Raw genomic sequence first — 15878 nt, 5'->3', positions numbered from 1 at the left:
TTCTCCTGTTCCCTGGATGCTGCCTGACCTGCTGCGCTTTTCCAGCAACACATTTTCTGCTCTCATATTAACTTAAATAACTAAGGGCAGTTACGCTTGTTAGCAGGAATATTCTTAGCCTGAATATGATGCTGTCCACACTATCTTACCTGGGCACGGCTGGTAGGGTGGAAGGGAGTAGGCCACTTTTGAAGACCTACATGAAAAAAGGCAAGAAGGAACTTGCTACCTGACTGTAGAGCCCAGCACCAAACCTCCACCAGTTCCCTCATCCAACTCCCCCACCCATGTGCCTATAGGCTATGGAGGCCACACTGTTGAGTGCATTTGAGAGAGATAGGTTCTTCATTACTCAGGGGACTAGAATTAACATTAGGTTTGTTATCACATGTACTTTCATGAGTGCAGTGAAAGGTTTACAAAGTAGCTGCTTATGGCACCATCTTAGGTACAAAAGGTACCAAAATTGTTGGGAGCTCCCAAGGACTGGGCTTTCCCCAGAGTCAGGGACAAAAAATCTCACCGTAGAAAAGGCCTGCAAAGATCAGAAAAATCAAAGAACTGTGGATGCTGGAAATCTGAAACAAAGTCAGAAATTGCTGGAGAAACTCAGCAGGTCTGGCAGCATCTGTGGAGAGAGAAAACAGAATAAATGTTTTGAATCCAGTGACCCCTTTTGGAACGGGTCAGAAATTCATTTCTGATGAAGGGTCACTGGACCTGAAATGTTAACTCTTCTCTCCACAGATGCTGACAGACCTGCTGAGTTTCTCCAGCAAGGATCAGGTCAACTTCCAGCTGATTTCCTTACCGACGGGGTGAGCAATCTCCCCCAGCCTGAGTACCTCACAACCTGAGACCCAGCATACACAGTACAGCCAGGCCTATCAGGCCTATCTCAGCAAATAGCTGAAAATGTGTTGCTGGAAAAGCACAGCAGGTCAGGCAGCATCCAGGGAACAGGAGAATCGACGTTTCGGGCATAAGCCCTTCTTCAGGAAGCTTGACATTTTGGTGTGGGATTTGTCCATGGTCACTCAGTGGATTTTCTTTTGCCTTCGATGTGAAGCAGACGGTCTGTATCTGTCTCTGCGCTGCCCTACTGCAATCAGTAATCTGAGGAGTTGCAGATATGAACCATAGCCCTCCAATGACATGGTAAGTGGGTTTCTGTGCCAACACAATGAAATGCCCCACTATTGACAATTACAATTCAAATCAGGATATGCAAGAAAATATGTGCTGTTGTGCCATGAATTGCCAGTGACTGGTTAATGAAGATAAAAGTCAAATGAAATTGTTTAATGCAATTCTTTTTTATTCTGGAACCAACAGAAGGCTTAGCTATTGGCCCAAGTTGTAAAGCACAGTATATATAAGTCATGGTTAGAGTGCTTCACTCCCCTATTAACTCATTTCTTGAGACCATATGACACTGGAGCAGAGTAGCTCATTTATCTCATCAAGTCTACTCTGTCATTCAGCGAGATCATGGCTGATCTGGCAATCTTCACCTGCACGTTCCAGCCTTTTCCTCATAATCCTTGATTCCCTTACTGGCTAAAAAAATCTGTCTATCTCAGCCTTGAATATACTTGATGACCCATCCTCGACAGCCCTCTGTGGTAAAGAATTCCACATGTTCACTCCTCTCTGAGAGAGGAAATTCACCCTCATCTCTGTCCTATCTGCACGACCCCTTGCCCTGAGATGCTGTCCTCTGGTCCTAGTCTCTTCCACGAGAGGAATCAATTTCTCCACATCTCCCCTGTCAATTCCCACAAGAATCTGGTATTTTCAATGAGGACTCCTCTTATTCCTCTGATCTCCAGTGAGTACAGGCCCAACCTATCCAACCTCTGCTCAGAAGAAAATATCTCTTCTGCCAAAGTGCATAACTTCACATTTTCCCACATTACATTCTATCTGCCAAGATTTTGCCCACCAACCTAGCCTGTCTGTAATCCTCTCTAGACTCTTTGTGTCATCCTCACCACTTGCCTTCTCGCCAATTTTTTTAGCCATCAACAAACTTGTTGTTAGATTCAGATTTAATTTCAGTGTCACATGTACTCAAGTACAGAAGTACAATGGAAAGTGTATAATATTACCACAAATGCTGCCAGCTCAGGTACAAATGTACCTAGGTACAAAAATTTAGATACAAAGTAGTAAAAGAAACAATTTTTTAAAAGGTTAAATACCTTCATGGAATAAGTGGAAAAATAAAGAAATAAAATAATAGTTAAGATTAAAGTCATCCAAATCATCCCATGTGGCAAATAATTCAGTCTCAGCACTCTCTTGTGTCACTTCACTGGTTACACACTGTCATCCTGAAAATGCCCCACTTATCCCAACTCTGTCATCTACTAGTTAGTCAATCCTCTGTTCATGCTAACGCTAGTTAGTCAATCCTCTGTTCATGCTAACGCGATGGGCTCCTACCTCATTAAAATAGCCTGACGTGTGGTACCTTTTCAAACGCCTTTTGAAAGTTCACAAGGATACATCCACTGTGTCTCTTCAAATATCCTGTTTACCAAATCAGAGAACTCTCATTAATTTGTCAGGCATGATTTCAATTTCATGAAGCCCTGCTCACTGTTTGATTATACTATGCATTTTTAAATGTTCTGCTATTACATCCTTTATAATAAAGTCGGAAGTCACATGACACCAGATTATAGTTCAACAAGGTTACTTGAAATCACTGAAGATGCTACCAGACCTGCTGTGTTTCTCCAGCAATTCTGTTTTTATTATTGCATATATACTCAATCAGTCTTTGCCTCACTCAATGGATTCTCGCCTATCATTGACTGTAATCCCTTATTGACCATGTGGTGTAGAAAAACCTTTCTTATGTGGAGCTGCTCTGAGTCACTTCTGAACCACAGTTATCAACACCACATTTCATTAAGGGATTTCAGATGCTTGAATGTTTTTAACTGGGCTGTTTTAACTTGCTTTCAGACTATTGAGCATCACGTTCTTTTCTCATCAGGGAAACATAAAAGAAGCATTAAGGCTGTGCAGTATTGGGAAACTCTTGTGGTGCAATGGTAGTGTCCCTACCTCTCAGCCAGGTGACCCTAGTTCAAGACCCACCCCCAGTACGTAATAACATCCCAGAACAGGCTAATTAGGGGGAAAACTTATTCTGGATTGAGGCTGATCAGTGAGGAATATTGTGAGAACCTATGCCCATTATCCTTGTAAAGCTGGCAGTGAATCGTATAGTCGATGAAGAAGTTTGGAAGGCTACTTCTAACTAAACCAAGACAGTGGGTCAGTTTTAAACTAACAGCAGACCAGTACATCAGCTATCTCCTAATAAAAGACCAGCATTACACTGATGCTGAAAGGTCCTTTTTCATATGGTGACAGGAAATAGCTTTCTCTATGAAATTAATTACAGATGAATTATTGTACAGCCTTGAATGAAAACAAAATGAAAAGGAAAATTACCATAGTTTATTTAAACACTGCTAAACATCTCAAAGTAGGCTGCAGGCAGCTTTGTAATGTAGGAAAAGTAGTTAGTGATTTATGTATAATAAATTGCCATAACAACAATGTAAAAATGACCAGATAATCTGTTTTTTCTGTGTCCTTTGACTGATATACATTGGCCTGGGATAACTCACCTGCTGCTCTTTGAATTAGTGGCATGGGATCTTTACCATCCACCTGGCTGAGCAATTTGGGCTTTGGGTTAAAATTAACACCACCTACAGTACAGCACCCCTTTGCCAGTGCATCAGAGTGTTCACCTAGATTCTTATGTCAAAGCCTTGGGGCAGAACTGGGCCTTCATTAAATTGAACCTTTTTATTTTAGATAAAACACAAAAAACTGCAGGTGCTGGAAACCTGAAACAAATTCAGAAAGTGCTGGAGAAACACAATGGCATCAGTCGAGAGAAAACAGAGTTAATGTTCTGAGTCCAGTAACCTTTTGTCAGAACTGAAATCTTCTATTATAGATATCAATGTATCTACAAATTCAGCCAAAGCTAATGGCTTAAGTTGTTGAGGCAATATGATGATTTTAGCTTGATTGAGTTTGAATATGCTAACTTCCTTGTCTGTATCCTTGTCTTGCAACTTCACTCACATTAAACTGGTCAGTAACACATCAACTTGTATTTGATTCCAGCTGATGTTACCACTATGTAAGTAAGATACATCTAGCTTGATAGATCACATTTTTTTGATAACCACATGGTGGATTCACTACCCAATTTAGGATGGTGGGTTTAAAACCCTGTTAAATATGTGAAGGTGAGGGCACTTTCAGACAGAGGTGGCCTCTCTCCAAGTTCTTAGGTAGCCATGACATGAAAGTGCCAGTGTTGGACTCGGGTGGACAAAGTCAGAAGTCACATGTCACCAGGTTATAGTCCAACAGGTTTAGATGAGATTACAAGCTTTTGGAGCGCTGCACCTTTGTCACCAGACAGCACTCCAAAAGCTTTTGATTTCAAATAAACCTGTTGGACTATAACCTGGTGATGTGTGATTTCTGATTTTATCCAAGTTCTTAGAATTTCAAATAAAAATTACATTGCAGCCATTATGGAAACTCTGGTTGGGCCCTATGTAGCATATCCTGTGGCTACCGCTGCACTGAAAGAAGCAGTGAGGAATTCTGGGCCTGTCTGGAGCATTAAAGCCCTGGGTTTTTCTTTGGAGACCAAGCTGCATGGACAGGCCCCTCCCTCCTCCTTCGTTTTGTCTTCGGTGAATACACAGAATGGAGCATCATCATCGACGGTGTTGACAACAGCATAAATTTATAACAGGATGTTGACAGACTAGGTAAATGGGCAAAGCTGGGGCAGATGGATTTTAATAGAAGGAAGTGTGAGGTCATCCATTTCAAACCAAAATAGGATAGATGAGGATATTTTTCAGAAGGCACACAGTTAAATGCAGTGAATGTCCAATGAGATTTGAGGATTCAGGTGCATTGCTCGTTAAAGTATTAAAAGCAGGTGCAGAAAGTAGTCAGAAGGTGAATGGAATGCTGGCCTTCATATAAAAAGGGCGAGAAAATAAGGATGCAGACATTATGCTGCAGTTATACAAAACCCCAGTTAGAACATCAAACATAGAACGGTATAGCACAGTACAGGCCATTTGGCCCTTGATGATGTGTTGACCTTTTATCCTACTTTAAGATCTGACTAACCTACATACCCTTCATTGTACTATCTTCCATGTGCCTATCCAAGAGTCACTTAAATGTCCCTAATGTCTCTGACTCTATTACCACTGCTGGCAGTGCATTCCAGCACCCATCACTTTGTGTAAAGAACCTGCCTCTGACATCTCTCCTAAACCTTTCTTTAATCACCTTAAAAGTATGCTCCTCGTGATAGCCATTTCTGCCCTGGGGAAATATCTCTGGCTATCCACGCTATCTATTCCTCTCATCACCTTTAAAGTAAAAATCACACAACACCAAGTTATAGTCCAACAGGTTTATTTGAAATCAGAAGCTTTCAGAGTGCTGTCAGGTGATGAAAGGATAATGCTCCAAAAGCTTGTAATCTCAAATGAACCTGTTGGACTATAACCTGGTGTGTGACTTTTAACTTTGTCCACCCAAGTCCAACAGCGGCTCCTCCAAATCATCTCATCATCTTATACACTTCTATTAAGTCACCTCTTACCCTTCTTCACTCCAATGAGAAAAGCTGTAGCTCCTTCAACCTTTCCTCATAAGACATGCCCTACAGTCCAGGCAGCATCCTGGTAAATCTCCTCTGCACTCTCTCTAAAGCTTCCACATCCTTCCTGTAATGAGGCAACCAGAACAGAACACAATGTTCCAAGTGTGGTCTAACCAGAGCTTTATAGAGCTGCAGTATAACTTTGCAGCTCTTAAACTCAAACCCTCTGTTAATGAAAGCCAACACACCATACACCTTATTAACAGCTTTATCAATTTGAGTGGCAACTTTGAGGGACATGGATCCCAAGATCCCTCTGTTTCTTCACACCGCCAAAAATCCGACCTTTAACCCTGTAATCTGCATTCAAATTCGACCTTCCAAACTGAATCACTTCACACTTTTCCAGGTTGAACTCCATCTGCCATTTATCAGCCCAGTTCTACATCCTGTCAATGTCCCGCAGCAACCTACAACAGCCCTCCACATTATCAACAACTCCAACAACTTCATGTCATCGGCAAACGTACTAACCTATCCTTCCACTTTCTCACCCAAGCTATTTAGAAAACTCACAAAGAGCAGAGGTTCCAGAACAGATTGTTGCGGAACATCACTGGTTATCGAGCTCCAGGCTGAATACTTTCCTCTAACCTCTGTCTTCTATGGGCCAGCCAATTCTGTATCCAGACAGCCAAATCTCCCTGTATCCCATACATCTTAACTTTCTGAATGAGCCTACTATAAGGAACCTTATCAAATGCCTTGCTAAAATCCATTTATACCACATACACTACTCTACCTTCAATGTGTTTTGTCACATCCTCAAAGAATTCAATAAGGTTTGTGAGGCATGACCTGCCCCTCACAAAGCCATGCTGACTATCTCTAATCAAACTATGGTTTTCCAAATAATCATAAATCTTGTCTCTCAGAATCCTTTCCAATAATTTGCCAACTACCGACGTAACACTGACTGGTCTGTAATTCCCAGGATTATCCCAATCCCTTTCTTGAACAAGGGAATAATATTTGCCACCTTCCAATCATCTGGCACTACTCCAGTGGACAGTGAGGACACAAAGATCATTGCCAAAGGCGCAGAAATCTCTTCCCACGTTTCCTGTAGTAATATAGTGTATGCCTCTTCTGGCCCAGGGGACTTATCGATCCTCACGTTGTTCAAACAATCCAGCACATCCTCCTTCTTAATATCAACCTGTTCCACGCATATCAGCCTGTTTCACACTGTCCTCACAAACAATAAGGTCCCTCATATCAGTGACCCCACTCAGAGTACTGAAAACAGATCTGGGCACCACACCTTAGGAAGGATGGGTTGAGCCTGGAGGGAGTTCAATGCAGATTTACAAGGATGATAAAGAAAAATAACAAAGATCAAAGAAAATTTACAGCCCAGGAACAGGCCCTTCAGCCCTCCAAGCCTGAGCCGAACCAAATGTATTGTCTAAACCTGCTGCCCAATTCCTAAGCATCTGTATCCCTCTGCTCCCCACCTACTCATGAATCTGTCCAGACGCATCTTAAATGAATCTACCGTGCCTGCCTCTACTACCTCTGCTGGCAACGCGTTACAGGCACCTACCACCCTCTGTGTAAAGTATTTGCCACATATATCCCCCTTAAACGTTTCACCTCTCAACTTGAAAGTGTGACCTCTCGTTATTGAATCCTTCTCCCTGGGAAAAAGCTTGTCTCTATCCACCCTGTCTATACACTTCGTAATTTTGTAGACCTCAATCAGGTCCCCCCTCAATCTCCTTTTTCCTAATGAAAACAAACCTGACCTACTCAACCTCTCTTCATAGCTAGCACCTTCCATACCAGGCAACATCCTCGTAAACCTTCTCTGCACCCTCTCCAAAGCATCCACATCCTTTTGGTAATGTGGCGACCAGAACTGTACACAGTATTCTAAATGCAGCCGAACCAATGTCTTGTACAATTTTAACATGACCTCCCAGCATTTATACTCAACACCCCATCCAATGAAGGCAAGCATACTATATGCCTTCTTGACCACTCTATCCACCTTCTGACAGTCCCTTATGCTTTCTGCTACTCCACCAATCTTCGTGTCATCTGCAAACTTGCTGATCATACCAACAGGGCCATCTTCCAGATCATTTATGTATATTACAAACAACAGTAGCCCCAATACTGACCCCTGTGGAACACCACTGGTCACCTTTCTCCATTTCAAGAAACTCCCTTCAACTACTACTCTCTGTCTCTTGCTGCTCAACCAGTTTTTTATCCACCTAGCTAGAACACCCTGCACACCATGTGACTTCACTTTCTCCATTAGTCTACCATGGGGAACCTTATCAAACACCTTACTAAAGTCCATGTATATGACATTGACAGCGCTTCCTTCATCTATCAACTTGGTCACTTCCACAAAGAACTCTACTAAGTTGGTAAGGCACGATCTCCCCCGCACAAAACCATGTGGTCTATCACTGATAAGCCCATTCATTTCCAAATATAAAGAGATTTATCCCTCAGTACCTTCTCCAGCAACTTTCCCATCACTGACGTCAGACTTATTAGACTGTAGTTACCCGGAATATCCCTACTGCCCTTCTTGTACAGGGGGACAACATGAGCAACCCTCCAGATCTTTGACACCTCACCTGTGTTTAAGGTTGCTACAAAGATATATGAGAAGGCCGCAGCTATTTCCTCTCTCACCTCCCTCAGCAACCTGGGATAGATCCCATCCGGTCCTGGGGTTTTGTCCACCTTAATAACCTCTAGCCTACCCAACACAAGTTCCTACTTATGTCAACATGATCCAGACTAATCAAATTTCTATCTCAAATGTCGTCGTCATGTCCCTCTCCTCAGTGAACACTGAGCCGAAAAGGTGTTACTGGAAAAGCGCAGCAGGTCAGGCAGCATCCAGGGAACAGGAGAATCGATGTTTCGGGCATAAGCCCTTCTTCAGGAAGGGCTTATGCCTGAAACGTCGATTCTCCTGTTCTCTGGATGCTGCCTGACCTGCTGCGCTTTTCCAGCAACACATTTTCGGCTCTCATCTCCACCATCTGCAGACCTCACTTTCTCCTCAGTGAACACTGATGCAAAGTAATCATTCAGAATCTCACCCATTTTCTCAGGTTCGACACACAGCCTTCCTTCATTATCCTTTAGTGGACCAATCCTTTCTCTAGTTACCCGCTTGCTTCTTACAAAAGAATAAAAGACTTTGGGATTCTCCTTAATTCTGCTAGCTAAAGCTATTTCATGACCCCTTTTAGCCCGCTTGATTACTCGTTAAAGACTGGTCCTACTCTCCCGTTATTCCTCCAGGACCCGTTCTGTTCTTAGCTGCCTGGACCTTATGTACGCTTCCCTTTTCCTCTTGGCCAGTCGTATGATTTCTCCTGTCATCCATGGTTCACGAATCTTGCCCTTCCTATCCTTTGCCTTCAACGGGACATGCCTATCCTGCACTATCTCTAACCTATCTTTAAAAGCCTCCCACATCTCAAATATGGACTTTCCTTCAAATAGCTGCCCCCAGCCCACATTTCCCAGCTCCTGCCTAATTTTGATATAATTGGCCTTGGCCCCGTTTAATATTCTTCCCTTAGGACCACTCATCTTTGTCTAAGAGTATTCTAAAACTTACCGAATTGTGGTCACTATTCCCAAAGAAATCTCCCACCACAACTTCTACCACCTGGCCTGGCTCATTCCCCAACACCAGGTTCTTTGTCTACAAATATTCTAAAACTTACTGAATTGTGGTCACTATTCCCAAAGAAATCCCCCACCGCAACCTCTACCACCTGGCCTGGCTCATTCCCCAGTCCCAGGTCCAATATGGCCCCTTCCCTTATCGTACTATTGACATACTACTCTAGAAAACTCTCCAGGACGCTTCTTACAAATTCAACCCCATCTAGACCTCTGACACTCAGTGTATCCCAGTCAATGTTGGGAAAATTAAAATCTTCCATCATGAACACTCTGTTGCCTCTACATCTTTCCATAATCTGTTTACCTATTTGTTCTTCTACCTCACGCTCACTGTTGGGAGGTCTGTAATACAGCCTCAACAGTGTAACTGCACCCTTCTTATTTCTCAGCTCCACCCATAATGTTTCACTACTCAAGCCCTCCATAGTGTGCTCCTTTAGCACAGCCATAATATCATCCCTGACCAGCAATGCAACTCCTCCCCCCCTTTTACTACCCTCCCTGTCCTGTCTGAAGCATCTATATCCTGGAACATTTAGTTGCCAATCATGCCCTTCCTTCAACCAAGTCTCAGTGATTGCAATAACGACATACTTCCAAGCACCAATCCAAGCCCTAAATTCATCTGCCTTACACACTATACTCCTTGTATTAAAGTATATGCACTTCAGGCCATCGGTTCTTTCGCCTTCATCTGCTCTCTGCCTACTCTTCCTTTTATTAATGCTAACTTTATGATTCTTACAGTCTCCAGTTGCCACCTCGTTGTCTACTTGTCTTCTCCTCTGGTTCCCAGCCCCCTGATACATTAATTTAAAACCTCCCCAACAACAGTAGCAAAAACTCCTCCAAGGACATTAATTCTTGGATGATGATGGTTCCGTGATCCCTGGACTTTAGGGGTTAGGATATGAGGAGACATTAGCCTAGTTTCTCTTGAATTTCGAAGGTTAAGGGGTGATCCAATCCAGGGCTTCAGGATATTAACAGGGAAAGACAGGGTAGATAAAGATAAACTATTTCCACTGGTTTAAGATTCTAGATCCAAAGGCATAGTCTGTGAATTAGGGCCACACCGTTCAGGAGAGATGCTAGAAAGCACTTCTATACACAGAGAGTATTGGAGGATTGGAACTCACTTGGCAGTCAATTCTAATTGAATTGTTAAATTTAAATCTAAGATAGACAATTTTTTATTAAGCAAAGTTATGAAGGGATTATGGGCCCAAGGCAGGCTTATGGAGCTAGGCCACAGATCAGCCATGATCTTATGAATAACAGAGCAGATTCAAAGGGCTGAATCACCTCCTGCTGTTCCTGTGTTCCTAAGTAACCCATTGATTGATTAACTCAGCTACTGCATACACGCAGGAGAATAGCCCTAGCACATTCCTATTCTGTAACAGGGAAATGGCCTGCAACTGGGATGCAGCCTGGAAACCTGCATGATGGTGTTGCTCTTGTAATCAGCTGATCCTGATCCCAGCAATATCCAGCCTCCCATTTCAGTCAATGACCTTTCGTCACCTTACAGCAGGGTTACGTTCAGGAGCACACATTTTTTTCTACTCCCCTTCACACCCCCCACCTCCCAAGTGCACAAAAAAAAAATTCTGACCAATCCTGGATATTGGGCACCAGCTCTTGTCACCATGACAACAGTGCTATGAGGAAGTAGGTGCTCCCACACTGGGACTAATGAGGGCAGTGGGACAAAGAAATATAGCACTGTGGAGAGGGATTGGGGGGAGGATAGGGAGGCAGGCGTATGGTCAATATTCTGGAGACCCTGGGTGTCAAGTTCAGATTGGGAAAAACGAATGGATTTATTAATTATTTTTCTATGTTAATGATGGATAGGCCTTACCTGAGGAATCATTTTCTGCTTCTCTAAGTCAGAACAAACTCTAACTCTGACGATTGGGTTTGGAGGTGCATATTTTTAATTAAATATAAAAGTTTGTACAAATTGTCCCTATTTCTATCCTACATATGCTCACCTTCTGGAATAGAACATGGCTGCAGAGAATTTTTGTCTTATGTTGGATTTTGGAAACTCAACAAAAATAATCAAACAAATTAGCTACAATTTTAGTAACCATTATGGAAATGGGAAATAGCAAGTATAAATTGTTCATGCATGATTATCAGTTGAGGTTCTCACTATTTAAATCATGTTTGCTGTTTAATTCATTTATGGGATGAGGGCAGTGTTGGCTAGGCCAGCATTTATTGCCCATCCCTAATTGCCCAGGGGGCAGTTAACAATCAACCACATTGCTGTGGATCTGGAGTCACATGTAGGCCAGACCAGGCCTTCCCTAAGGGGCATTAATGAAGCAGATGGGCTTTTACTTGATTCACGGTCATCATTAAACTCTTAATTCCAGATTTTTATTCAACTCAAATTCCACCAGCTACCATGGCAGGATTCAAACCCATGTCCCCAGAACATTCCCTGGGTCTCTGGATGAATAGTCCAGCAATAATGTCACGAGTCTGTCACCTCCCCTGGCCAGTGCCAAATGCATTGGATATGTGAACACATGACAGAGCCTAACAAAGAGCAATGACATAATAATGTTAGTGTTGTTGCTTCCAAAACCAAAACTACTCTGTGAGTTGGATGTTCTTCAGTTGGATTGTGATGAACGGTTTTGTCTTCTATTTAAGTTCTTGGATGAGATCTGTAAAATATCTATTAAATATCTCTATGGAGCATGATCAGAATTTGTTGATTTTTGCATACAGATGGCTATTCCGAGGAAGAATATAAAATCTTGAAAATGTTAAACAGTGAATGAGATGTATCTAGGTTTTTAACAGTACTCCTTTCATAATTACCAATGAGAGCTTTCGCTGGAACGGAAGAACTTCTGTTTTCAAATATGAAATTTTAAAATTGTGTTTTTGTTTCACTTATGTTAATCTGGTGTATGTGTCTGACCATTGGATTATTCATTAAGGAACCAGATTTATTGAGGTCAAATTGTGCACAACCTAAGTTTGAGTTTTTGAAGAGGTAATAGGAAGTGTTGATGAAGATGATATGGTGTACATGGACTTCCAAACAACTTTTGACAAAAGTGACATGTAGGCTTTTGAGGAATGTTGAGTAAAAGAAATGGTTGCAATATAGATATGGAGTTGGTTATTTTGGATGGGAGGAAAGTGTACAGAGATCTGTAGGAAATGGCACTAGATCTATTGCTTTTCTTGAATTTTTTATTAATGGCCTAAATTTGAGTAAAAGGGACAATTTAAAAATTTGAAGATGGCGCGAAACTAGGAAACATTATGACATTTGAGGACGATAATGATTGACCTCGAGACCAGAGATGAAATTGGTAAGTATGATATTCTGAGGACATGGGTTTGAATCCTGCCATGGTAGCTGGTGGAATTTGAGTTTAATAAAAATCTGGAATTAAGAGTTTAATGTAATGTCAAGAAGTGTGTATTTTGGGAGGAAGAACGAGGAGAGGCAACATACAATAAATTGTGCAATTCTAGAGGAGGTTCAGGAACAGAGACCATGGCACAAATCATTGAAGTTGGTAGGATTAATTGAGAAAGTCACTTAAAAGGTTTTGGGAACCTGCTATTGTAATCCATATTGTCATTATATTACAAACAGAGGAAAAGTGAACTTTGTTAATTGAACCTCAGCTTGTGTATTTTGTTCAGTGGCATGCACCATGTTTAAGGAAGAATGTGAAGATGTTAGAGGCAATGCTGAAAATTTGAGAATGGTTACTGTGAAGACAGCCTTCAGTTATGTGGATAGATTTGACAAGTTGATGCTATTCTCTTTGAAAAAGAGAAGGTTGAGAGCTTTGATTAGCAGAACTCTAAATCATGATGGACCTGGTCACAAAGCTGGTCCTTTTCTCAAAGTTGGTGCGTCCTTGATTCTTTTTTCCCCGAGGGCTCATAAAGCAGCCCAGGCTCCAAAATGGCTGATTTGGTGCAGAGATTATTGGTTTATTGGGGCCCTTTTTGTCTACCCCGAAACAGATGATAACTCAGGCCAAAGGCTCTCATGTTTTAAAAATAATTTTTGTCATGAAAGAGGAGTGGCGAGTCCTGGCAGCTTTTTTGGTTCAGATCAGCAGTTGTGTGTGAAACAGGCTGCTGACTTGTTTCTCTCCTTGTACTGTAAAGCTTTGTTTGATTTTACTTTTTGTGTGAAGGGATGTGTGTATTGGGATTGTTGCAAGTGTTTTTGGAACAGCATTATTATGTCAGGTTTGGATAGGATAAGTTATGCGGTATTCGGAGGCTCACTGAAGATATTACCTAGTATGGTGATAAAATGTCTGAAAACGAACCTTCCAGCTCAGCAAGCAAATCTATATCCAGGTATTCTGTTTTCTGGTCTGTTTCATTCTGTAACTTTGTGAATAAATCTTGTTTGTTTAAAGTGTGTCAGTCGACCCAGCTAATTTACACCAGGAATATCCACTATACACCCAGGTAAACAAATAGCAAAGTTACGGTCTGGGCTACCTGCTTAAACATGTTTTGAGGGGTCTGGCCTAGTCCATAACAACCTGAGCAGACAAACCATTCCCATTGGCAGAAGGGTTGAGATTCTGATTTTAATACAAGGAGTAAATAGGTTAAGCAGATGAGTTTGAAGCCTGGATAACGTCATGGAATTATGATCTTGTAGCCATGAAAGAAACTTGATTGAAAGAAGGGCAGGACTGGTTGTTCAAAGTATCATGCCTGAAACGTCTAAAGAGAGGACTGTCTAAGGGGTGGGGCATTACTGATGTCATAGCTGTGACATGGGAGGGGGGTGCGTGCTCATCCAATGAGGCCAGAAAGGTGCAGTCACTATGTTGGGGTTTATATTGTATGCCTTCCAAGAGCCAATGGGAGACAGAAGAACAAATATGCAGTCACATCATTGAATGATGTAAAAATCATGTTGTAGTGAGTAATTTTAGCTTCCCCAACATTAATTGGGGATCCATTAGTGGGGCTTATTGTCAGGGGCTTAGATGGGTCAGAACAAGGACAGACTGGAACTTTTTTTTCCCCTAAGGCATAGGAGGTTGAGGGGTGACCAGTTAGATGTTTATAAAATCACGAGGAGCATAGATGAAATGAATAGCAAAGACCTTTACATGAGGATAGGGGAATTAAAAGCTAGAGAGTATATTTTTAAGATGAGGCGAAAGATTTAAAAGGGACCTGAAGGTAACGTTTTCATAGTGTGGGGCATTTCTGGAATGAACTGCCAGAGGAAGTAGTAGAAGCAGATACAGTTACAACATTTCCAATACATTTGGACAGGCACATGGACAGGAAAGGTTTAGAGGGGTATGGGCCAAACCCCGCAGACATATGGGGCTGGTTTAGTTTGGGAAAACCTGGTGGGCATGCACACGTTGGACCAAAGGGTCTGTATGACGCTATAACTGCGTCCAGGAGGGTATCTTGAAACAATATGTAGATGGCTCAACTAGGAAAGGAGCTATCTCAGACCCTATTACTTGGGGATGAGCCTGGCCAGATGATCAAAAGTTTCAGTATGGGAGCATTTTGAGAACAGGGATTGTAATTCCGTAAGTTTTAAGATAGTTATGGATAAGGATAGGCTGGTCCTCAGGTGAAAGTACTAAATTGGGGGTAAGGCCAATTACAACAGTATTGGACAAGAATTGGAGAAGCTGAATTGGTGGCAGTTATTTGCGGTTAAGTACATATCTGACATGTGGGAGTCTTTTGAAGGCCAGTTGATCAATGTCCAGGGCCAATATGTAGCTGTGAGGATGAAGGATAAGGTTGGCAAGATTGGGAACCCTGGATGACAGAAGATATTGAAAGTTTACTGAAAAAGGAAGTGTAATGTAAGTTTAGGAAATTGAGGTCAAACTAGGCCCTTGAGAAAACTGAAGGAAGCAGGAAAGAAAGTAAGCAAAGAGTTAGAGGGCTAAAAGGGACCATGAAATGTCCTTGGTAAGAAGGGTCAAGGAGAATCTCAAGGCATTTTATATGTATAATTGGAGCAGGAGGCTGGTTAAGGAAAGTGCAAGTCTACTCAAGGACAAAGGAGGGATTTGTGCGCAGATCTGAAGAAGTGGGTGAGGTTCCCTAATCAGCACTTTACATCAGTATTCACCAAGGAGGAGGACAAAGACGAGGGAAGGCTGTTGATAGTCCTGAGCATGTCGATTTAAGAAGGAAGTGATGTTGGGCATCTTGAAAAACATAAAGTTAGATAAGTCAAACAGTCAGGGCAGGCAGGGACAAGGTAGGATTAATAAATTAAACTGCATTTATTTCAATGCAAGAGGCCTAACAGGGAAGGCAGATGAACTCAGGGCATGGTTAGGAACATGGGACTGGGATATTGTAGCAATTACAGAAACATGGCTCAAGGATGGGCAGGACTGGCAGCTTAATGTTCCAGGATACAAATGCTACAGGAAGGATAGAAAGGGAGGCAAGAGAGCAG

At 42.1% G+C, this 15878-nt stretch overlaps 1 protein-coding gene across 2 annotated transcripts in view; it reads left to right on the top strand.

Moving 5' to 3' along the window:
- The window catches only part of LOC122549455 (sodium/potassium-transporting ATPase subunit beta-1-interacting protein 3-like), a 475134-nt gene that overhangs the window by 234048 nt on the left and 225208 nt on the right, over nt 1-15878 (top strand). The gene's annotated exons all lie outside the window — the stretch shown is intronic.

This window comes from Chiloscyllium plagiosum, chromosome 4 (assembly GCF_004010195.1).
Source record: "Chiloscyllium plagiosum isolate BGI_BamShark_2017 chromosome 4, ASM401019v2, whole genome shotgun sequence".
NCBI classification, from domain to species: Eukaryota; Metazoa; Chordata; class Chondrichthyes; order Orectolobiformes; family Hemiscylliidae; genus Chiloscyllium; species Chiloscyllium plagiosum.
This window is presented reverse-complemented; position numbering and strand designations above follow the sequence as displayed.